Raw genomic sequence first — 23,804 nt, forward strand, 5'->3', positions numbered from 1 at the left:
CCGGAAGCCGTCCTCCCTAAGCCCCTTCCCCAGATCCTCTCTAGGGACCAGCCTGCGGGAGGACAGCAGCCAGGGCATCTGGGGGAGGGCACAGAGCCGGGAAAATTCCAAACAGGAAACTCGAGGGTTCCAATTAGGCACGTTGTGTCAGCAGGACAGCTGTTCCTGGCAGAGAGTATCCCCTGCCCAAAGGGGGCTGGGTCGCCCCCCTCATCCACAGCTCTGCCCCAGGCCCTGGGCACTGGCCTCTGTCCACTCTGCAGAAGCCCAGGCTGCCACTGTGGAGGGCCAGCCAGTGGGGAGGAGCTGGCTCCCCTACACTGACCTCAGGTTGAGCACAAAGAAACCCCAAAGGAGTTCCCATTGTGGCTCAGCAGTTAATGAACCCGACTAGTATCCAGGAGGATGCGGGTTCCATCCCTGGCCTTGTTCAGTGGGTTAAGGAGCAGGCTTTGCCAGTGAGCTGTGGTGTAGGTCCCAGCTGCGGCTCAGATCCGGCTTTGCTGTGGCTGTGGTGTAGGCCGGCAGCTGTAGCTCCGATTTGACCCCTAGCCTGGGAACCTCCACGCTCCGGTGAAGCCCTAAATAAAAAAGAAAGAGAGAAAGAAACCCCACAGGGAGTGGAGGGCAGAGGACCAAAAGTAGAATAAGGAAGGGAGGGACATGGGGTCAGAGAGTCTCCGGGAGACAGAGGACCCGGCCCCTGACACGGAAAGGACAAGAAAGTACCTGGGAGGAAAGGCGGGCATCCAGGTTCAGGCTTCCTGGTCAACCGGGCAAGGAGGCTGCGCGCCGGAAGCTCCAAGCAGCGGGAGAAGCCCAGCACGCGGATGACGTGGTGACGGGAGAGAAAAACTGGTCACACCACCCGCTCTGCTCCAACCCGTGGGCTGGCGGAGAGGGGACCACGCACGCCAGGCGGAACCGGAGGCCGAAGGACAGCGCTGCCCGCGTTACGGCAGGAGCTGGATGCACGCGGGCAGCAGAGCTCACACGCCCCGGCCCGCCACTTCCCAACACAAACATCCGACGACCCGTGCTCCTCTCTCGATCCCACCCTCCCCCACCCCTGCGTACACACGTGCACACACAGCACGCACGCGCAAGCACACGCACACGTGCACACAGCCGCCGCCCCACCCCACGCGGAAAGCAACCGAGCCGTTCCGGGCAGACAGCGCCACTCAGTGGCCCACAGACGAACTGCCGGCCCTGACGCCTCTGGCACCTTTAAAGAAGGATCCACTCGTCTGGACCTGGTTTTCTGCACCGCAGAAAACATCGCGGGCGCGGGCAGCATCTAAAGCCCTCAGTAGTACCCAGGAATCCCCCCGGGATCCCTCACAAAGCCTCCTCTGCCTCCGCCACCTCTTCTAATTAAATCTGTCTTTCCTCAAGCACCAGCATCCAAAATTAATAAAATCATTGTTTACTCTTTGAGTACATCTGGTCCCTTGAACAGCCTATTACAGTCATTTCATTTCGCCTCTGCAAATGCAGCCTCTCCATTCCCACCACGAGTTAAACAGACTCTTCCCCCTCTTTCCATTGCATCAGAAAGAGCGTTGTTTCTGAAGGAAAATGCATGTCACCTGTCAGATGACAGACATTCAATAATACCCTCGGTCCACCATCCTTTCGTATCTTTAAAACCCGGACCCTTTCCATGTTCCTTCACTTGCATTCTCTAACTCAGCAGCAAAAAAGAACCCCTGCCAATCACATTTCAGGTGGGTCGTGGTGCAATTCTTAGATTCAGCTCAACAAAACCTCCACCCCAGAGCCGTGAAGGAGGGCCCCTCCCTTGGGGCCGGCATTCTTTGCTTCCGAAGTGCTTTCTTATGTGTGATGTGATGGGAACCCCCAACCCCCCCGCCCCGTGCCCCTCCCCGTGGGTCTTATTATTCCCACTTTACAGATGGGACGCCAGAGGCTCGGAGACACTGAGATGCGAGACGGACCAAACACTCCAGGACACAGAATCATGTCCACTCTCCTCACAACAGCCTCCGTGGCTGGAAGCACAAGACCTGGTGCACAGGAGGGACTCAAGACAGCTGCGGAAGAAATATGGGACTAAATGAAGAGAGAAAATGATCAATGCCAGGGTCCAAGCCCAGTCCGGGGGTCATGCCACCGGCTCCAGATTGCAGCTCTGTTGAGAGAGGCGTGGGCGGGGTCCCAGCAGAGGAACAGCTGGGGCCACTGCTGACGCCTGCGAGTCAAGAGGGGTCGCTTCTGAAGAGGACTTCCTGGCACCACTGCAAAGCCGCCCGAAGAAGGGGGCCTTTTTCCCAACCGGAGAAAAGCTGTCTTAAGTAGGACTCCCTTTGGGTGATGAGCTTTCACGGGGCATGTTGAAAGGACCGTCTACTTTTATTGCAATCAGTTGTGTTAAAGTTGGATTTACTAAAGAAGAGGGAAATTGCCCACGTTATCTGCTGCTTGTCAGAAACCACAATTCTATTTCCGTTCGCGGCTGGACTCGAGGCCCCAAACTCCATCTGCACCTCCACTGGTGACTAAAAATAGCCCTCCTGCCACCGAGCGGCCAGCCGCAGAGGCCAAAGCCATCAGATGGCTGAACCAGAGCTCGGTGGCCTGCTTGCCCCCAGGGGAGCCGTCTGTTCCCCGAAGGCTTGCGGGGGGGGGTCCTCAGTCCAGAAAATGCCAGCTGCCTCTCACTCCTGGGAGATGCGAGGCTGCGTCAGACTTAAAGCCTCAGTTAATAAGCTCTTCACCGTGACTCACTGCCGGGCGACACACTGAGGGGGCTGAGAAGACAGGCCCCAAGGCCCCCTCACCTCCTGGCCTCTTCTGCTACCACCCTCAGCCCTCACTCGCTCCCCTCCACCGACTCGCCCTCACACAGAGGGGCACGCTCCTGCCCCAGGGCCTTTGCACTTGCGCCCACACCCCTACGGCTCACTCCCTCCCCTCCCACAGCCAGAGCGCCTCTGGCCACCTCCCAGAAACGTCAGCCACCACTCCTCCAGATATTCCCTCTCCCCTCCCCCGTCCACTGTCCACTTTATTTTCTGCACTGCCCATTCACAGCCCCACACGGGTGAACGTAGATAGTATGTGGGTGTGAATGCATGTGGGCATGTGTTTACACATTCCTGGGTTTGCAGCGTGCCCCTTCTCCATGAGGAAGCCGGAGACAGGGGCTCTCAGCTGCCAGCTTTGCTCAGTTGCTGGCACCTAGACCAGGGCCCGCACACAGGCAGTGCTCGGGGAGACATGATGCGTGCATACTCCCGGCGCTTGGCTTGGCAGTACTTACAGCTGGCGCTTCGCAGGGGCTCACACCTGTCTGCAAATCGAATCTGGGCACTAACAATGTGAGCAAAAGGGCTCGCCCATCCGAGAAGCTGCCCTTGGAATCTAGACACCAGGTTGCCTCACCCTCGCTGGAACTCCAAGCATCTTGCCGGTCGAGTGCCCATCAGCAATGGCCCGATGGGCCCAGAGGAATGGTCAGTCCCTGCGCCCAACCAGGGCCTGGCCCCTCATTGGTCACTCAAGCAGCCAGAATGGATCCCAGTGGCACCAGGGGCTCAGGGCCTGGCTGCCCACACACTTCTCCAATCACCCCAGTGAGGGGTTCCCCACACTCCCACCCTGTGTCCACAGCACCAGAGATGCCCCTGGCAGAAGGGCTGGTGGTCCAGAGCCAAGGCTTCGAGGCCAAGGGGCCACCGCAGGACCTTCTGCACGACCTTGGGCAAGGGGCCACACCTCTCTCCCCCTGCTCTGCCTGTCCCGGGGCCAATTCCCCGCCAGTGTTTCCAGGAGCCTCTGCGTCTGGCTAAGCCCGTCTCCTCTGCGAGGCACCCCCGGCCAGCAGCCCAGAGCAGTCACTGCCCCTGAGGGCACCCCTGCCCCCGCCTATGGCTGCCATCCGCAGGCTGCCTCTTGGGCCAGAGCCTGGGCGGCCCTTTATCAGGCAGCTGGAGGGGCAGTGAGCTGGACCAGCAGCACCCAGAGCTCAGCGAGTGTGCACCTGGGCGCTGCGGGACCCAGCCTCGGCACCCTCCCCGGGGGCCCTGGACGGCCTGGAGGACAATGGCAGACGGCAGCATCTGGACCTCAGACCCACCGCTGCCGTGAAGCTGGCGTCCCCTCCACCCAGGAGTGGGGTCTGGGCTGCACAGCCACACCGCCGCCCCGGGGGTGCCCCAGAGCAGTCACCACGCAGGGGCACCTGGATGGCACCCTGGAAGTCCTCAGGCACAGGATGTAATTCAGCCATGCCTCTTCCTGTCACACGACCGATAAATGGCTGTCGGCCTCTCAGGGAACTCAGAGCCTCCCTTTCCGAAGAGCAAAACCACCACTGGAGGGAGGGGGAGGGGCATGTGTGCCCCCGGGGCCCTCCCCACCCGCAGCGACTCAAAATCAGTCCACGTGATCAAAGATACAAGAGGGTGATGGGCAAACCTGCCACTTCAGTGACAGTCCAAATCCCTTTCTGGCTGGAAAACCTGAGTCCCCACCCCAGATCGCCCGCGCTGGGGGTGACAGGGCAGCAAGGCTGAAAGCCCAGCAGGGGTGACTGATCCTCCGGCATCCCCAGCGCTCTCACCCCCCCCACCCCCCAGAGCACACAGCCCACAGCCCAGGCTCCTCTCCCGCCACATTCAACCTGTCCCTGGGGTCCAGCTGCCTCCTTCTGCAGGTGAGGAAACAGGGCCTCGGAAGGGCCAGGACAGGGCATGACATGTCCCTCTCAGGATGCTCACAGCCACCCTCCCACGTGTGCAAGGAAGGACGTCCACTTTACAGATGGGGACACCAAGGAGCACAGGAGCCCAGGAGGTGGAGGCCCAAGCCCGTGGTGCACAAAGGGGCCTTGCCAATACATCTGGGGACTGCCTGACCCCCAGTCTGAGAAGCGCTGTGCGCAGTAACCACCAGCCTCGTCCCTGAGGCGCCCTCCGAGCCTGTGCACCCAGCCCCGCGGCAGCCGGAGTCCCCTGCACCGACCCCCTCGGGCGTCCCTCTGCCCAGGCCAAGTCCTGGCCACAAGTGATGCACTTACGGCCTCTGTCTGCCATGAAGGCAGCGCTCGCAACGGCCAGAAGATACGGTCACGGACACCCCGAGCGCGCCCAGTCCGTCTCCTCGTGGCTTCGGCAGATCAAGTCCACGGAGGGCAGGGTGGCCCCTGGACCACCCCTCACACCTGTCTCCGCCCCGCCCACCCCCACCAGCAGGCAGTGGTTAAGCATGCAAGCTACGGCATCAGGGTCCTGGCTTCAAACCCCAACCCTGCCATTCTCGGATGAGTGACCTGCCCTTTCAGTCCTCAGCTTCCCCATCTGTAAACAGGTAGTGACACGGTAGTGCCCGCCTCAGGAACTGACCTGACCCACGGGAGCCCCAGAGTGGTGCCCGCAGAGCAGCCAGGAGGCTTGGTTACCATGATGCTGTGCCCATCACTCTGCCAAGCCAGGCCTCACTGCAGCCATGCAGGCTTGTCCCCAGGGACCCCAGAACTTTGCCCAGCTTTGATCTTGACACCCTGTGCCCGGCCCTGGTGGTGCCTAAGAGTGCATTAGGTGGAATTAAACTGAGCTTACCCACAGGGTCCCTCCCAAGGAGGAGCCCACGGCGACTCTGCAGGATGCAGGGAGAGCAGGTGTCTACACAGCATGACACCTCCCCCTGAAATGGCAGCCGCTGGAGCGGCAGGAGCCCCCACCTCTGCAAAGCCTGGCGGCTGCCGAGGCCTCAATTGAAATGTTGGAATGTCGGCTGAGCCGGAGTCTAAAGGTCACGGACCACTAGGCTCGGCAGGGAAGCAAATTAAGAGCTCCGGACCAGAACCCCGGGGGCTTCAGAGATGATGAAAAGAATAAATCCGCTGTCCCGGGCGCCCTGGGGACTGACATAATGAGGCCGCTTGCCAAGCCTCCCTTGCTAACTGAGCTCTCTGGTGACCGAGCCCTGGCCCAGGGCTCCAGGGCCTAGACACATGGGAGAAGCTCACCCGGGAAGAGGCGTCGAGGTCCCACCTCCGTAGCCTCCCGGGGCGCAGGCTCGGTGCCATCCCGCAACCCAGCTTCCTCTCCTCTGCCAGAGCGCCTTCCCACCAGAACCTCCCCGAACCTCGCCTGTCTGACTGGAGCCCAGGCCTCCTCCCTGCCCCCCACCCCAGGCTATTCCCGCGGCCCCCACTGGTCTGCGAGGCTGCAGCCTGCTCTGATCCCTCTCCGCGCTATGCTCCAGGGCCAAGCAGGAAGGGGAACCCGCCCACCGCCCTCTCCAAGCCATCTGGCTCCCATCACCTAAGCACAGCTTCTCAAATCCTAACACGTTTCCATCACGGGGGCCTCACCAGGGGCAGGTGTGGGCTGGACTGCGCATCTCTGACCCAGCGGTACGAGGCTAGGCCATGGCTCCATGGACCCCTGTGCGCAGCAGGCCTCACAGCCTTTGTGTCTAGCCGGAGCCCCTCTCCTGCCTCCTCTCCCACCTAGAGAGCCCCACATGCCACACTGCTAGCCTGGGTCTCTCCCATGCCCAAGGCAGCCAGCTCCCCTCCTCATCCTTGGCCCTGCTGTGCCCCAGCCAGGGTCCCTGCCTTGCTGACCCCCCCAGGCCATGGGAGTCATGCTCGTTAAGGTGCAAAGGCCTTGCAGATCCCCCCGCTAGAGAGAACGACCCTCTCCCTCTTCTGCGTCCACACCAGAGGCTGCCTCACCTCTTTTGCAGGACAGCTCACGCTCTGCTATTTTTGGCCTTTCTCCCTTTTTAGGCTGTTCTGGTCGCCTGGCTGTCCCCCACGCACACTCCGGTCCAGGGGGTCCATAAATGCTTGCTGAGTGGAGAACAAAGGAGTGGACGGATGGGAGGATGGAAGGATGATGGATGGATGGATGGATGGACGGACAGATCAGTGGTTAGATAGATGGGCAGGTGGATAGGCAGGAAGAAGGCTGATGGATAGACAAGTGGACAGATGGATCAATGGACAGACAAATGGAAAGATGGACGGATGGATGGATGGACGGATGGACGGATGGACGAACCAGCTGTCTTTGTCCCCTTCCTACATGAGCATGCTGACACTGTTCCAGCCCTAAGACAGGGCGTGACTGTGAGAACATCCTGTTACCCTAAACCACCGCCTTGACAGACGTTCCCATCCATGTCTCAGCCTTCAAGTGGCCAACAGCTGCCCTCTGCAACCCAGGGCTGGGAAGTCTTCCGCTCACATCAGCAAAATCCAGGCCTTTGCACCAAGAAGCCCCTTCCTGCTTCCCCTTCGCATCCCAGGTGGAGACGGGGCTGGTGGTCCCAGAAGCCAAATCCTCCAGCGAAAAGCTGCTTCCCCACCCGCCGCCCCCGGCTGCCCCTCCCCCACCCCATCAAGGTTTCCTTCCTCCAAAGGAGGTCCCACCCCCCCACACACAGACGCTGACGGGTGGGAAATAGAGTGGAAAAAATGCACCTTAAAGCAGATTCGTAACTTGCCCTGAACGTAAAACAGAGACCAGCTCCTCGGTTTTCCTGATCAGAAAGGAAGCATCTCGTTTGGGGGACTCCATTCACTCATTCATTCAGCTCATGCGCAGCCGTGAGCACCCCCAGGCTGAACTGTGTGCCCCCAAACCGCTTAGGCTGAAGTCCTAACCCCAGCACTTCCGAAGGTGGCTGTAGTTAGAGACCAGGTCTTTGAAGAGGGAGCTCAGGCACGATGGGGTCAGGAGGGAGGGTCCTTACCCACAATGACAGGTGTCCTCACGAGAAGGGGTGATCAGGACTCTACAGGCCCAGAGGGGCGACCAGGTGAGGACACGGAGGTGACAGCCGTCTGCACACCAGGAGAGAGCCAGTGCTCCCCGGTCTGGGAGGGAACACACGCATCTTTGTTGTTCGGCCCCTGGGCTGTGGTCCCTGTCACGGTGACCCAAGAAACTAATAAATGTCAACCAACCAATAAATGCCAGCCTATCAGCCTATCAGCTCCGCTTCCTCCTACAGCCCCTGGTCACCTGCGGGGCCCTTGTTCTCCCTGCTTCCCAGCGGGACAGAGGACCCCAGAAAAAGAGACGAGTACCCTTCGTGTCCCCTCCCAACACACACACACACACACTCAAACACACACTCTCACACACAATATACATACACTCACACTCAAACACACACATGCGCTCACACTCACACACACACTCTCAAACACACACATGCACTCGAACACACACTCACATACACCAGTCACATACACACATACACTCACACATACACTCAAACACATCACACACACACACACACACACACACACACACACACACACACACACATCTGCTGAGCCTGTCGCCCCCTCGAGAGAGGAAACCGTCTTGGTTTGGCCAAATCCCTGGAGAGCAGGTTTTGGAAGCGGGGGCCGGAGACCACAGAGACTACAAGGGAGCAAAGATGTTGCACACGGGGACCCCGAGAGGTTTGTGCTGCTGCTGGGCTCAGGGAGCAGGCAGAGGACACACAGGAGAAAGGGGTGGCTGGGCATGGGGGTAGGGATTGCTGAAATGCAGGAACCAGCTCCCGGGGTGACAGGGTTAGTGGAGACTCTGCGCCCACAGCCACGCTACAGAGCGGGGGGGGGGGGTCTGGCACCCAACCTGAGCGTGTTGCACATGGCGACACCAAGCACCCGCTGCCATCTCCCATCAGTAAGGTCCAGCTCACTCTTAGGTTTCTGAGAGAGGCTGAGAACCACGTGGGGTCTCTCGTCCCAGAGCACGCGGCGGGGAGCAAAGCCAGAGCACGCAGGGGGGGACCCAGGCCAGCGCCAGCAGACCAGAGCGCCCTCAGCGCCCTGATGCGCATGAAATCACGGAGACTCCACCCTGCAAGGCGTGGATTCAGAGGTTTGAGCCAATCTCATCTAGATGCCCGAGGCAGGAGGCCACAGCTGCCGTCCGGCTTCCATCTCGGGATGCTCGGGCAGCCGGGAGACCCGCTGGCTGGTGTCCCGAGCGTGTGTGCAGGGCAGGGGTCGCGTGTGGATGGTAAGGGCACACTCATCCCAGCTGGGTGCCACCCTGGGCATCTTCGCAACGCCCAGCCCTCCTCCGCGACGCCCCGTGAGGCAGAGAACGAACTTGCTGGCGAAGAGCGAGTCCTCAGTGAAGATGCTGGTGAACTTGGCGACACGGAGGCCCGGCGTGAGGAAGCGGACGCAGGAAAAGCCCGAGCCTTGGCTCTTCTTGCGCGTCCTCCGAGACGTGGAACGGGTGTGCCACACCCTCCCACCCCGAAACAGAGCAGGGCCTGCCCACGGACTCAACCTGCGAGACCCCCTAGGACGGCCGAGCTGCTGTGTCTCAACCTGAACCGGGACACTGAGCCGGAGGTGGCCTGTGAAAACGGGTCAGATGGTGGCCGGGATTAGTGGGTCTCCGGGGGCAGCGCCACAGCTTTCTTTATCGTGCCGGCCCCTGTTGGTGCGCCTGCAGCACCGCAGCCCCTGCGTGCTCCCCCGTTAGGCTAGATCCTCGCGGATGTCCCCCTGCAGAGCCCGTCGTAGATGGGACTTAACCCTTCAGGAAACGGGACGGCACTGCCACACCCATGGGGCCCTTCCACACAGCTCGGTTGCCTCCTACCCTGGACGCCCCTGCTGGAGGGGCATGTGGGGGCTGAGCAAGGCCAGGCTTGGCATCAGATGGACTCAGGTTCAAATCCAGGCTCTGCTCCTCAGGCTTGGTGACCTCAGGACAGCTATGCGGCCTCCCCAGCCTCAGTCATGAAGGGGTGATGCCATCTCCCAGGCTTGGCAGCAGAGATGACCCTGGGGACCCATCTCCAGAGATGGCCAGGCCTCGGCTGTCTGCTCTGGCACACAGCGTAAACCGAGACTTCCACACCTCTGACCCTCCTAGCGTGACACAAAGCCGTTACAGGAGATCAGAGGCCCCTGGGCCATGGGGGTCACGTGGGGGGCTTCAGACCAGCCACAGCCACAATTCCCCCTCCCGCCCCCAGTGGTTTGAAATGACAGCCCCAAACTCTGACTTTGCTCCCACGGCCTCTGTTTCCTCCCCGAAACTAGACGGGCTTCTCTTCTCGCAGGTTGGTGGCAGAAGTGACACTTTGTGATTTCCAAGGCTGTGTCCAAAAAAGCCATGGGGCCTCCTCTTCTTTGCAGGAGCCCATGCTGGAGCCCAGGTCTGCCAGGTGAGCATGCCCATGGCTCTGAGGCCAGCAGAACGATTCCCAGCCCAGGGACTTCCACATGCCACAGGTGTGGCTGAAAAATGGGGGAAATAAAATTCCAAAGCACATGGAGAAGCCCTAAGAGCTCAAGGAGAAGGGGGGGGGCTTCTGCTCCGCCCTCAGGCCCCCCTCCAGTCCCGCCTGCAGGCGCTCACACCAAGGCTGCCCCACCCACCCCACAGTCCGGACCACAGAGGGTGCTGGGGTCTCTGCTGCTTCCCGGGGCTGGACTCGGCACACACAGCATCCCGTTCTGACCGCTCCTGGGCTGCTGAACCACGCTGACTCAAAGAACCGAGAGAGGAGCCAAGTGGGAGAGCTCAGGAGACAGTGCAGCAAACACCCTGCCCTGTTCTGGGTGGGTCCGTGTTCCTTTCGATTCAACAGAGAGGCTGTGGCCAGTTCTCAGCCCAGAGGAGAGCTGCTCAAAGAGGAAGACACTCCGGTCCCTGCGTTGTCGGAGTTCCCAGGGGGCTAGGCCCAGAGGCCAAGGAACCATAATGATGGTCGGGCAGGACTCAAACAACAGTAAAACCCTGTGTGCAGCAAAGTGCCAGCGTGAGCAACCAGTGTAACTCCGGCCAGGGGCATCGGGAAAGGCTTCATAGAGACGGCACTACCGCGTTAGGGCTTTGCAGGAGGAATAGGAGTCGGCCAACATATTTTATGTGAGTGGATCATACTCGCGCCCACCCCCCCTTCCTCCTTCCCTCCATCCCCCTCCCGCTCTTGGAAACATTCTGTGGGACACAACATTTGCACAACCCTCCCCGTAAGCAAAGATGTCTGAGCAAACACCCGAGCAAAGATGTCCAGTGTCTTCTGGTGATAAAACGCTGTCCATGAAGTCACCACACAGTGAAGTCAGAATCCTCAGATGAGCCCACGTGGCGCCCCTCGAGCAGGTGGGACAGGACCACAGCCTCAGGATTGCCCGGGGGCGGGGGGAGGGAGCTCGGGGAAGGGGAGCACGTGGGGAGGCCCTCGAGCCCCTCCCTGGCTTCACGCGTCCACCTCCCCCTCCAGGACCACCCCCATCGGGAGGTGCGCGCAGGAGGAGGAGGTGACCAGGGCAAAGGACCGGATGACGGGGTTTTTAAGACCAGAGGGACAGCTGCCTGACGCCTGCGGGGCAGCTTCTGCAGATCTGGAATCACAGCTCTGCCTCCCACTTGCCCCACCCCCATCACAAATTATTAAAAAGTAATTCCGCGTTCCCTGTTTGGTGCCTTAATGGTGCATTTGCCTCATATGTGCGGATTCAGCTAGAGAGGAGGCAGATTTAGAGGAGAAAATTAAGCGCTGTCAGACCTGCTTTCCCCAGCCTGCTCAGCCCCGGTCCCCTGGGCCAGGGCTGAGCGCTGCGAGGGTCCTGGAGCACCTGGCCAGGGCGGAGCTTCCGTCCTCCCAGCAGGTGGATCTGACTCCGCTTCCAGCAGCTGGTGCCTGGGGCCCTGGTTTCCAGGCCACCAGCCCAGGGCAGCCACACTCTCTGCACATCTCTATTCATTTGCTGATAGAATTAGTAACAATAGGATGGGACAGCCGTCAGGTTCCTACTCTGCCTGGGAGGTTATCAGTAATCCCACTGAACAGATGAGAAAGCTGAGGCCCAGAGACACCACCCACCTCACAGCTGCTTAAGAACAGGGATTCTGGGGAGTTCCTGTTGTGGCGCAGCGGAAACGAATCCGACCAGGAACCATGAGGTTTCAGGTTCCATCCCTGGTCTCGCTCAGCGGGTTAAGGATCCAGCATTGCCACAAGCTGTGGTGTAGGTCGAAGATGCGGCTCGGATCCACGTTGCTGTGGCTCTGGAGTAGGTCTGCAGCAGCAGCTCCGATTAGACCCCTAGCCTGGGAACCTCCATATGCCACGGGTGCAGCCCTAAAAAGATCAAAAAAAAAAAAAAGAACATGGATTCTGGAGTGAGGCAGCCCCGCTCAAGTTCCGGTTCGGCCACTGAGCTGTGTGACCTTGCGCAAGTTACTTAACTACTCTGTGCCTCAGCTCTTACATCTATCTGCAAATGGGACGAAAGCAGCGCCTGCCTCATAGATTGCCACGAGGACTGAATGAGCTCCTTCCTGTAAAGCGCAGCACAGGCCTCTGGGTGGGAGCATGTTAGGGGTGGAAGCAGACAGAACCCAGCCCTGCCCAGCCGCCCCAGTCACCCCTGGAGCCCTGGTCCTGGGGCCCCTCACACCAGCCCAGCAGCAACAGCTCAGATCTGGGCTGAGGGTGGGCCTCGGAGAGGCTCTCTCTGCTCCTTGCAAATAGCCCTTCTGAGAGGACCCAACCTTCACTCTAGCAAGCGTTTCAAACAGAAACCCCCCAGCTAAAGATCTGGTCCTACCTACGGTCACCCCTGAAGTCAGACAGACGGCAGGCCAGCCCGCCCACCGGCCCCACGGCCTCCCAGCCCTGCCAAGCCCCTCATCCAGGAGAGATGGGGGAGGGGCGCTGTGTCTGTGCCCAAGAGCCATCCTTCGGCGTCCCCCGATGATCGCGAGTTAGTTACTCACGGGCCAGGGTCCCTGCGGGGAGACCTCCATCTTCCTGGGACACCGAAGTGACCACTGCCGCCGGAGCACCATGAGCACCATGGTCCTGAGCCCACGGGGTGGACCGCCTGGGAAGGGGTGCTGTGCATGTGCCCAGAGGGCCCTGGGACCCTCTCGGGGCCAGCATCCTCCTGGAAGGAGGTCCCTGTGAATGGACCGGGCTGCCCTGCTGGCCGCCACCGGGAAAACTGCAAAGCACTGAAGAAAACAGTTTGAAGGCTCAGCTATGCAAGTCATAAAGGCCTTAATTAAGTCAAGATTCCTGGATTTCTTTTTTAATCTTTCAATAAAACTTCAGCAAAGACCAGGATGCAGGCGGGCTGGGGAGGAAGGTAACCGCAGCCGCTATGAGATCACAGAAAAACACTTCTGGGCTGGCTTCACTTCCCAGAAGAACAGCCTCTAATAAAGGCAGGCCAAGGCTGACAGGCTTCACCCACGTGCAAATACGAGTGTGTGGATCCATGGCCAGCAGAGGCCCAGAGGCCGACCTCGGCAGGCCCCGCCCACGTGAGGCTGGAGGCTGAGTTGGGGGGCTGGGCAGGGAGGCATGAGCAGTCGGCTCCCCATCTGTCCACCCCTGGGGGACCACTCAGCTTTGGACCCTTGGCTCCCTCGTCCCCGTCCCCCAGATAAAGATGTCTGTCCCAGCCGTGGAGTCTTGGCCCAAGCTGGGCCCCTGGCACATCCCAGAGTGGGCCTCGCTGGACCACACGCCCTCCAAGAAGCCGTTCGCAAGCCCAGCCCTTCGCAGGAAGTGACCAGAGGGCCCGGGTGACACCTGCACTCCGAGCCATGCTGTGATCCCGGGACACGTCAGTGGATCTTTCTGGAAAACATCTGTATAACCAGGCAACTGGTGCATTCGAGCTTCACGACCTTTGACCTTTTCCGCAAATCCGTCCTAGGAAACCGTCAGACGTGGATAAAGAGTGGCATCCAAGGGTGCTGACGGGGTTAATTATGCCAACACAACGTTCGTAACAAAAAGTGACCTTCAACCATGGGAAAACAATGAAGAAATGGCAGTTCTGAAGCAGTACCAACTTCCGGTTGCAAAATAAATGTGCCACAGGCATGCAGCGTACGGTGGAACAGAGGCAGGAACTGTGTGATAGCTTTGATGGTGACAGATTGAATCTAGATTTCCGTGGCGATGATCCTGAAGCGTACAGAAACATCGAACCCTGAGGCTGGGTCCCAGGAGCTAGCACAGCACAGTATTTAGTTTTCAATTAAACTTCAAAAACAAACAAACTCATCGAAAAAGAGATCAGTTTGGTAGTTACCGGAGGCAGGACATGTGCAGGAGAGGCAGCCAAAAGGCACAGACTTCTAGGAGCTCCCGTTGTGGCTCAGCAGGTTAAGAGCCTGACATAGTGTCTGCGAGGACACAAGTTCGATCCCTGGGCTCGCTCAGTGGGTTAAGCATCCGGTGTTGCTGCGAGCTGTGGTGTACGTCGAAGATGCCGCTTGGACCCTGTGTTTCTCCTGTGGCTATGGGGTGGGCTGGCAGCTACAGCTCTAATTCAACCCCTAGCCTGGGACTTCCATATGCCACAGTGAGACCATTTAAAAAAAGGTACAAACTTCCAGCTGTGAGATAAATAAGTACAACGTGATACGTGGAATTAACACGGCTCCATGTTACATATGAAAGTGGTCCAGAGAGTAAATCCTAAGAGCTCTCGTCACCAGGAAAAAGGCTTCTTTTGTCAGTTCTTCAATGTCGTAGCCACAGAAGAGGATGAAGCTTCACTAGACGCACTGTGGTCATTTCATGGCTATGTCAGTCAACTCACTATCTGCTACACCCTAAATTCTACAGGGCTGTATGTCAGTTACATCCCAGTAAAACCGGAAGAAAAAATTTAATAAAGTTGTAAGACGAGAAGGAGAAGTCACTCATTCAGTCACTGCGGTTTTCAGAGCAGTTCCACGGATGGAGGAAAATGCTGACAATATGATGCCGGGAGCGCAAAGACTTCCAAACTGGACCGCGGGGTTCTAGTCTCCACACGGGAAAAACGAGACGGGGGTGATCAAAAGGTTGGATCTGGACACTGTTCTCTCTGAGCAGTGGGATCACCAGTAATTTCAGGTTTCCTTTTACTTAGACCGTTCTCCTTGCAAGGTCTAAACTGAGCATGCGGAGTTCCCATCGTCACTTAGTGGAAATGAATGCGACGAGGATGTGGGTTTGATCCCTGGCCTCGCTCACGGGCCGTGGTGTAGGTCACAGATGTGGCTTGGATCCCACATTGATGCGGCTGTGGTGTAGGCCGGCAGCGGCCGTTCCGATTCGACCCCTAGCCTGGGAACATATGCCGCAGGTGCAGCCCCCCAAAAAATAAAAATAAAAATGAATAAATAAATAAGTAACATGAGCTTGGGTTACATCCCTCAGCAGAACATGAGCCTGGGTTTTCTGCTGTTTGGTTGGTCAACTCAGGGCTGGGGAGCTCCGAAATTTCAGCATCCTAGGTCCCCTGAGAGCGCAGGACCCATGGAGAGGAGCCCTCCCTCCACTGCCCCGGGAGGGTCTGGCCAAACGAGAGACAGGAGCCCCGCAGGGGAACTAGAGGATTGACGGAGGCAAAGTGGTGAGAGAGGAGGGAAGGTTTTGCAGCCTCCGCTGGGTTCCTCTGCAGAAATTATCTCCAGCCCTAAGGAGGCGCGCACCTGCTGAGCCTGGCCCCGCTCACCCTGCAGAGCCACACCCACCTCCGCCTTCTGAGCCCGGCTGGCTACGTGTGTTTCCAAGGGCTCCAGCTCTCTCTAGCTGGCACCTTCTCACTCCCCTGCCCCCCACTCCACCGCCTAACCACAGCACTTGCCCCCCAGTCCTCTGCTCCAGCCTCACCGTCTTGTTTGAACAGCTCTGCTGAGATAAAATTCACATACCATACATAATGCATCTACTTAAAGGGCACGATTCATTGGTTCTTGGTACATTCACGGAGTTGTGCAAACATCACCGCGTTCATCATCTCAGAAAGAAAGCCCCGTGCCTTCTGCTCTCACCCCCATCCCGCCACACCCCACACCCCCACCCCTGGCAAGCACTTCTCTGCTTTGTCTCTATGGATTTGCTTATTCTGGGACATTTCACATAAACGGGATCGTGCAGGATGTGGTCTCGTGTGTCTGGCTTCCTTTCCTCAGCTTCGTGTTTTCAAGGTCCACCTACAGTGTAGGGCATATCAGCAGTGCACTCCTTGTTTGCCATACGGGTGTAGCATATGCCGATCCGTTCCTCGGCTGCTGGCACTGCGCTATCAGGAACAAGGCTGCAATGAACACTTGTGCACATGGGCTGAAACCGCTGGGCCAGGAGGCCCCGCCCTACTTTCTGGCCCCCCAGCCTGCCCAGCCCATTCCCAGCTTAGGCCCAGGTCTTGCATGGCAGGCTCTTAAGCCACCCCTGACCAGCCTGTCCCCTGCAGGTCGTCCTCAGCTGGACTTACTTTCTCTATAGCACTTACTGCCATTTGAACTTACTCTGCTGGCCGTAGCTTCTGTGTCCCTGTCCCCTGCTAAAATCCAAGCTCCCCGAAGGCAGGGATCTGTCTGACCTGGTCATTACTGAATGGCTACCGCCCAGCACAGGGCTGGACACTCAGAGGCTACTCAGTGAGCATGTGCTTAGTTTAATGTGATTGAACGTAGTTCCCCACATTGCAGGGAAGTGCCTCCTCTTCAGGAAGCCTGCCCTGCCCCCGCCCCCGTCTCTGCTGCAGTAGGGGGTTTACTTCTCCATCTGCTCACTGGACTTGGGGCTCCTGGAGGGCACGTCCTGCACCTTTTCTTTCTCTGCCTCACACCTGCCCACACGGGCCTGGTGCATAGCAGGTACAGGTGAGTTTTGCCAAACCATGGGTCCCCCGGTCATCACTCTGCCTCGTAACAGGGATTCTCACCCGCCCTCTGATACAGTTCACACCCTTGCACACCTCGAATTGGGAGTACACTGAGTGCAACCCGGCTGCACGGAAGCCACCAAGAGTTCGCTGGTTCCGAGGGCTCCCCGTGGAGGGAGAGCTCCTGGAAATGCCAACACTGGGCCAACCCCACAGCTCACACTCAGGACATCTGACCGAGTTCCGGCCTCTGTCTCTATAACAAGCTCCCCCAGGAAAGTCCAATACCTAAAAAAGTTTGGAAATAAATCTTCGAGGACATCAGTTCAGCAACTCAGGGAAAAACAGAAAGCAAAAGACGCTGATGAATTTTGCCCACCAGGACTTGGGGACATCTGGTCAACCCCAGGGGGTGCGGCTGCCTCTGTACGTGCGAAGGAGGCGGGCAATGTGATTAGATGTTTAATCGGGCGCCTCCACGAGCTGACGCGTTTGCCCACGTAAGTCATTATGATTTATTAAACAGCATCCTGCTTATTAAAGCCTTCTTTCCTCTCTCTGACAAATCATTGGGGCATTACTTTGTTTCCAAAAATCACTCCTTTTTTTTAAAAACTGTGTGGGTGCCGCTTAATTAATCATTTACTTTCTGTCGCAACTGGGAAGCAAACTAAATGTACAGTGTGCTGCTAAGCGGTTTGTTGGAAATTTCACGGATGCTCACCCCCTCCCTCCCTCCCCGTCACTCAGTATCTCAGCAAAGCACTTGGAAAGGAGGCTGAAAACAGCAACATCCGGGCCCCAGCCGGGGAGGGACCCACAGCGCGGGGCACGGCCACAGGGCACCTGCCCGCACTCCAATCCATCCCACCACCTAAACGAAAACGGAGTTGATGTTTCCAGAAAATCACTTTACAGGGACACCCACATCTTGGCCTGCCTGAGACACGCCCGCAGCTCCTCTGGGGTTTAGGAGGTTGGAAATCAGGCCCCCTCCTTCCCCAGCCACGCCTTCATACATTCACTTCTACACACCAATCATTTCCTGAGGTCCTACTACGCACCGAGCCTTAAATCAGGTACTAGGTGCAGAGGTGACTCAGACGAGGCCCCTGTTCCGCACATCGCACCCTCCAGTGGTGGAAGGTCACACCATAACCAATACGTACCACGCACCGGGAGGGCGTGGCCGGGCCACCTGCTGTCCCCGAGCCTCCGTCTCTCCTTCAGGAGCGAGGGAATGAGCATGGAGCATGGACAGGATGGCCTCCCCGCCTTGGGGCTGCAGCCAAGCAGGGCTGGGGACAAAGCCAGACTCGGATTCTGCAGCCTCAGCCCAATCCTAGTGACACTCAGCCTGCCGGGCTGGGTGGCCAGCGGTGGCTGCTGTGTCAAACTGTGAATGCTTTCATGGAACGGGCCACTAAAATCCATTCCACAGGTGAGCCAAATGCTCCTTTATCTTCACCTGGACACAGCGGCATCACACCGAGGTGATGGTACCCACGGGGACCCAGCTGGGGCTGCTGAGACTCTGAAACCAAGTTAGGGACCCCCAGAACTGTGGGGCTTCCACACCCAGCTGTCCCATGTGGCCCCTCAAACTCCACGTGGCCCCAACATCTGACACCATCCTTGCGCTCAGGAAACTACTATGTCTGATAATCGAGACAGAAAGACGTGCAGACAGACAGGCAGACAAAACGATAAAGCAAATACGGACTGTGTTCTGTAATTAAGGAAACAGATGGAGCCCAGAGGACGCCTTTGAGGGAAGACCTTGCAGAAAAGATCCCCAGAGGGAGACGGAGCCTACACACACCCCCGGCAGAGGGAGTCGCCGGGGTACTGAGGTGGGGAGGGCCCGGCACATTCCGGAAGCTGAAAGAACACAGCTCTGCAGAGTGCAGCGGGCAGGGCGCCTGCAGGCCGGGCGAGGAGTCCGATTTTATCCCAAGGGCACTGGGAAGCCCCAGGATATTCTCCGGATACACACAGGGATGGAGAGATGCGTATTAGGGACGAGCCATGAAATTCCCATCAGGACTCATATTTGCGATATTAAAGGGCTGCCGTCTCGACATTCCGCCAGCTTCAGACACTTGCACATACACACGGAGTATAGAACCAAGTTTAGTTAAATACAGAGAAGGTATCAAATCATTTTTAAATTCCCCAATCTCCTACTTCCATCCCATACGCCAAGCAGAAATAGAGAAAGAGAACACGCGTTATGTTTAACAAGGCACAGCGTTTTAAATGTCTTTAATCTCCTGAGAGAGGAATTATGTCAGCGGGCTGAAGCTGATATCTATAATTAATATCTATGAAAAGTTGAACCCCAGAAAAAAAACTTTTTCAGGCTAAAAATCCTCATGTGATTTCTAGGTAATTAACAGTTTGGTCCCCACCACGGTAAAAATAGGCTTCCACCTGAAACTAATTTCCTTTTTGGCTACCAAGGCCGTTCCTTGAGTGATGGAGGAGAAGAAAGCTATTAGAATCCATTTATGCAGCGCACACAGGAGGTGACACCGGGCCGAGTGGGAGGTGAGCCGGCCAAGTGCAATTAGGAGCACAGAATCCCCTTGTCTGGGTTTCTTTCCATGTTGAACCTCACCTTCCACTTCAGCCAAGTCCGACGCCAAGTTCACAGGCCTCTGAAGTGCATCTGCTTCTGGAGGGGCCCAGACTCTTGGCCCGTCCAACGGCTCAGCCCACGCTGGCCATTCCCGGGCCCGCAGGGGGAGTCACACGTGGGTCAGCCAGGCCACCGACAGGTGCGGGGGTCTGCCCGAGGTCACAGCTAAGCAGCAGGAAGGGCAGCCCCGGAACCCCATTCCCTGTGTTCACCGTTCGGCTTAGCTGTCCCCTCTCCAGGGGGACATCCATCCCCCAGACCCTGCGTCATCCTAAAAACCAGGCATCCATTCAAGACTCCAGCCCCACAGGAGCTGCCCTGCAACCAGCCTCTCCTTCCTGCTCATGATTTAACCACCAGGTGTTTCTCCGTTTCATCCGTTTGTGCACTGTTGTCACACACACACACACACACACACACACACACACACACACACCCCTAAATAACAAGCAATCTGAGAGCAGAAGCCACAGGCTTTGGGCATTTTTGTGGCAGGTGTGGGGGCCCCACCCCACCCCCCACCCTGGGGCAAGCGCTCAAGAAAATATTTGCTGATTCAATATCGTTCACAGTTGGCCAAATATTCCCTCCAAGCAGCTTAAAAACCTCCACCTTAAGTAAAAGCACCGTCACTCAGCCTTGATCCGGCTGTCTCTCCCGTGGGACCCCAAACAGGTCTCCAGGCACAAGGATGGACCGAGAAGCCAAGCGTCAGGCAAATCAGTTAAATGCGCTTAAAAATAACTTTGATTTATCTCCAGCTCACCACAGGCTCGTCCATGCACCTGCCTGTTCCACAAACTTTCACTGAGACCCACTGTGCCTGAAGCCTCCCGCACCAGCAAGGCCACAGGATCCCTTAAACGGGGGTATCATGTCCCCGTGTCCCCAGGAGCTGGGGCAGAGTGCTACAGACGCCCGTGTGGGCTGGGGGGTGGCGGGGGGGGGCTGCGCGCACAAAGCAGGGGAAGCAGCAGCAGTAGGAGCCCAGGCTGGAATGTTCCAGGCCAGGCGGAAGTAGTTACAGGTCACAGGTACAAAGGCCAAGAGAGAAGGGGAGGGAGAGGAGGGATGGACCCCCCCCCCCCGGAAGATGCCGTGCCCCCATGCCCAGAACCTGGGCACATGTTACCTTATAAGGGACTTTGCGGGTGTGATGAGGGGTCCCCAGGGGGAGGGGTCCTGGATTACCCGGCTGGCCCAGTGTGCTCACAGGGACCTTGTCAGAAGGACGCAGAGGGACAGCTGACACAGGGCAAGAGGCCACGTGATAGTGGAGGCAGAGCTCGGGGTCCTGCGGCCACGAGCTGAGGAAGGAGGGGCAGAGTTGAGACGAGACAGGGGCACGGCGACACAGCAGAGATTGCTACGCTGCAAGGAAGGGGCGGAGAGTCAAGGAATGCAGGGGCCTCTAGAAGCTGAAAAAGGCAAGGAGGCAGAGTCTCCCCTGCAGCCTCCAGAGAAAGAACCCACTCTGCCCACACTGGACTGCAACCCTGCGAGACTGACTTTGGGCTTTGGACCTCCAGAACCGTAAGGAAGCATCTGTGCTCTTCTCAGCCGCCAGGTCTGCATTGTATGTGACAGCAGCCAAGGCGGAGTTGTGACCTTGGGAGAACAGCACTAAGCACAGAGTCCATCCTGTGCCCACCACTGCTGACCCCAGGTGGTTGGGTATTCACTGGGGGAGGCAGTGCCCTCCATTCATGAGGACCAGGCAAGCTGATCTTGCCCTCACCTCTGCTCATGTACGCTGTTACACACGCGGAGACGGAGCTGGGGCTACTCAGCCGTGCCTGGCGTCACCCCTGCTTTCCCTGAAATTCATGAGTCAACAGACTTGCAGCCTGGAAACCCAACCAGCAAAGACAGGCATCCTTCTCGTCCAACCGGACGACACGCCCGGCTGGCAGCATCGCCTTCTAAGGCAACCTCAGCTTGGTGCTGACCTCAGCTGCTCAGCAGAGGCCAGACACCCTGGAATGTGCTGTCTCAGGAAAGGGGTGAGCCTCCCATCACTGGAAGGATCCCAGCTGGGCCTCGATGACCTCTGAGCGCCCTGGAAACTCTGAGACCTGTGAGTCTGCCTGGGACTCCTCCTTGGCAACCACCCTGCACCCAGTAGGCGCCCACGTGATGTCTGCTGAATGAATCTGCCCGGGGAGCCTTCCCGCCAACAGCTGTCCTTTTAGCAGAAGGCGCTCTGAGCACAGGCTGGCTTCCTCCTCGAAGGCAAGAGGACGCCCATCTGTGATTCACCTTCTCCGACAGCTCCTGTCAGACACCCCGGGCTGGAGGCTGGAGGCTGGAGGCAGACACCAAAACAGAGGCTCGCAGCTGTGGCAGAGGGACTCCAAGCACAGCCCACGGCCGGCTCACCGCGGGGAACGTCGTGGCTCAGGGTGGGACATGAGACAGTCCCCAGTCCCCGGAGACTCAGCCAGGGCTGCACGGGCGTCTGAGAGCCTCTCCCAGGGTCCCCTCAGGCTCTGCGTCTCCATCCGGAAAGGGTCCCGCCTGGGAACCGGCAGACCTGCTCCAGCCCGGCTCCACCGCCCGCAGCTCTGGACTCTGTTCAAACCACTCAGCCTCCCGAGGCCCCAGTGTTCTCATCTGTAAAACGAGGCCCCTGGGCTCAAAGTCGCCCTGCCGCCCCACGTCCCCTACCTTAACTCGGTGGCTCCGGACTTCTTTGGGTTGAGATTTGGCACAAGCACTGAAAGACTCAAATCACGGCTAAGGGAGGGGGCTCACAGGGCCACTCGGCTCCAGGCTAGGACCACCTGTCATGGCCTCACTTCCATCTCTGTCACCGTCCGAGGGCCACCTCCAGCCTGCCTGGGCTGTCCTAAGGTCCATGCCCAGGGTACCGGGGTCCCTGCAGGGGCAGAATTTGCCCCCTGCCTCCACCCCACGGCCAGTCACCGAAAGCCTCAGGGAACGCACAGTGTGCACAGACCAAAGCAGCACAGCAGCCCAGGATGGGGCTCCCAGGCCACGCTGAGATGCCACATTCCAGGGACCCCTGCTAATCTGAGCCGTGTGGACGTGGGCGTGGCCACTACTGCACCCCATGAAAAGCAGGTGCACAGGGCTGTTTTGGCCTTGCTCGTACGGAAATCATGCAGCCCACAGCTGACCCCAAGGGAGTGCTGGGCTTTGGGGGAGGGAGTGGGATGTCATCCGGCAGCCAGGGGTGACCTCCCAGCACGGAAGGATGAGCGTCCAACAACAAAGCTGAGAGAGTCGTGAGGCTGATGCTCAGGCCCCCTAACTCCCCACAGCGCCCTCTGCAGCATGCTACCCAGAATTGCACTCTCAGTCTTATCTGCCTGGGTTCAGGATTGGGCAGGGGGCCTTGACCTAGCAATCAGCCTTTCAGCCCCTGGCCAAGATGGGCTCAGGGAGGGCATACGACCCACAAAGGCCAGTGCACCTCAGTTCTGGACTTCCAGGGGGAAGTACTGGAGGACGGCAGCATTCTTTGGCCTCAGATTCTCAAGAAGCCATGACCCCAGTGGGCTATCAGAGATAGAGACAGCGGCCGAAGCTCAGAGTCTGAGAGACCACACCTGGTCTCTGGCACCTAGAGCCAGCCACACCTGAAGCCAGACCCCTGGACTTTCTGGATCTATGGGCATTTGATTCCACTTTTCCCTTAGGCTATTTGGAGTCAGGTTTCTGTGACTTGTGACCAAGAACCCGTGCACAGCACTCCGGGGGCCATGAGAAAAGCAGGAAGTGAGAAAGCGCTCTCCACTCGAGGAACCCTTAAACCTATAACCAGGAAGATCTGACCGACCGGTCAGACACAGCCAGGTGGGGTGTGCGCAATACAGCCCACGAGAGGGGGGAGGAGAGCAAGACCCCGGAGAGCCAGCTCTCTCTCCTGGGCCCCCTGCAGTCTGCCCCTTCTCTTCTTTCCACAAGAATCCCTCCCCCCACTGTGGAGACAGGAACTCCACTGGGCGGCCACGGAGATTCTGAGCAGTAAAGGGGATTTATCCACGGGCGGCGGGGGGCCGCACTGGGAACATTCTTACATTCTTGATAGAATGAGCCTGAGAGACAGCAGATAACATGCATTACAGACTTGCCTCTACCAACAGCCATTCCGCTTTCTTCCAGGTGGAGCAGGAATAAAAGGGATTAAGGGGGCGCTGACGGCCTCAGCCACTCGCCCACGCCCCCTTAATGACCTGGGAATGTGTATGCACTTGGTGGAATTTCAGGCGGATGACCCACACCCTTTAAAAGGCACCACAACAAATGTTGGGGAAATGACTGTCCCAGTATCACCCCCTGCCTCCACCCAGGGACCAGGCAGGGCGAGGCCACCTCAGTGTCCAGAGCCCCTCCGGCTTGCTCCTCCCGCCAGGAAGGGCACTGGTGACCCTGGGGCCGGGGGAAGCTGCAGGATCTCAGAAGGGAGCCCCAAGCGCCCTTCCCACTAGACCCACCTGGAAGGCCATGGGTTTCGGGTTTGCCTGCAGGTGGCGGGCCTCTGCTCAG

General features: G+C 58.4%; 1 protein-coding gene across 5 annotated transcripts in view; it reads right to left on the reverse strand.

Annotated features, from left to right (window-relative positions):
* Positions 1-23,804, reverse strand: part of SORCS2 (sortilin related VPS10 domain containing receptor 2) — a 507,916-nt gene that overhangs the window by 471,609 nt on the left and 12,503 nt on the right. Inside the window, exon 1 of one of the 5 annotated variants that reach the window (XM_021100962.1) lies at positions 730-1,024. The exons of the other annotated variants lie outside the window; for them this stretch is intronic. The gene's annotated coding sequence lies outside the window, so the exon portion shown is untranslated. Of the gene's footprint in view, positions 1-729; positions 1,025-23,804 lie in introns of those variants that run through there. 5 annotated transcript variants of the gene reach the window in all.

Source organism: Sus scrofa, chromosome 8 (assembly GCF_000003025.6).
Source record: "Sus scrofa isolate TJ Tabasco breed Duroc chromosome 8, Sscrofa11.1, whole genome shotgun sequence".
Lineage (NCBI taxonomy): Eukaryota > Metazoa > Chordata > Mammalia > Artiodactyla > Suidae > Sus > Sus scrofa.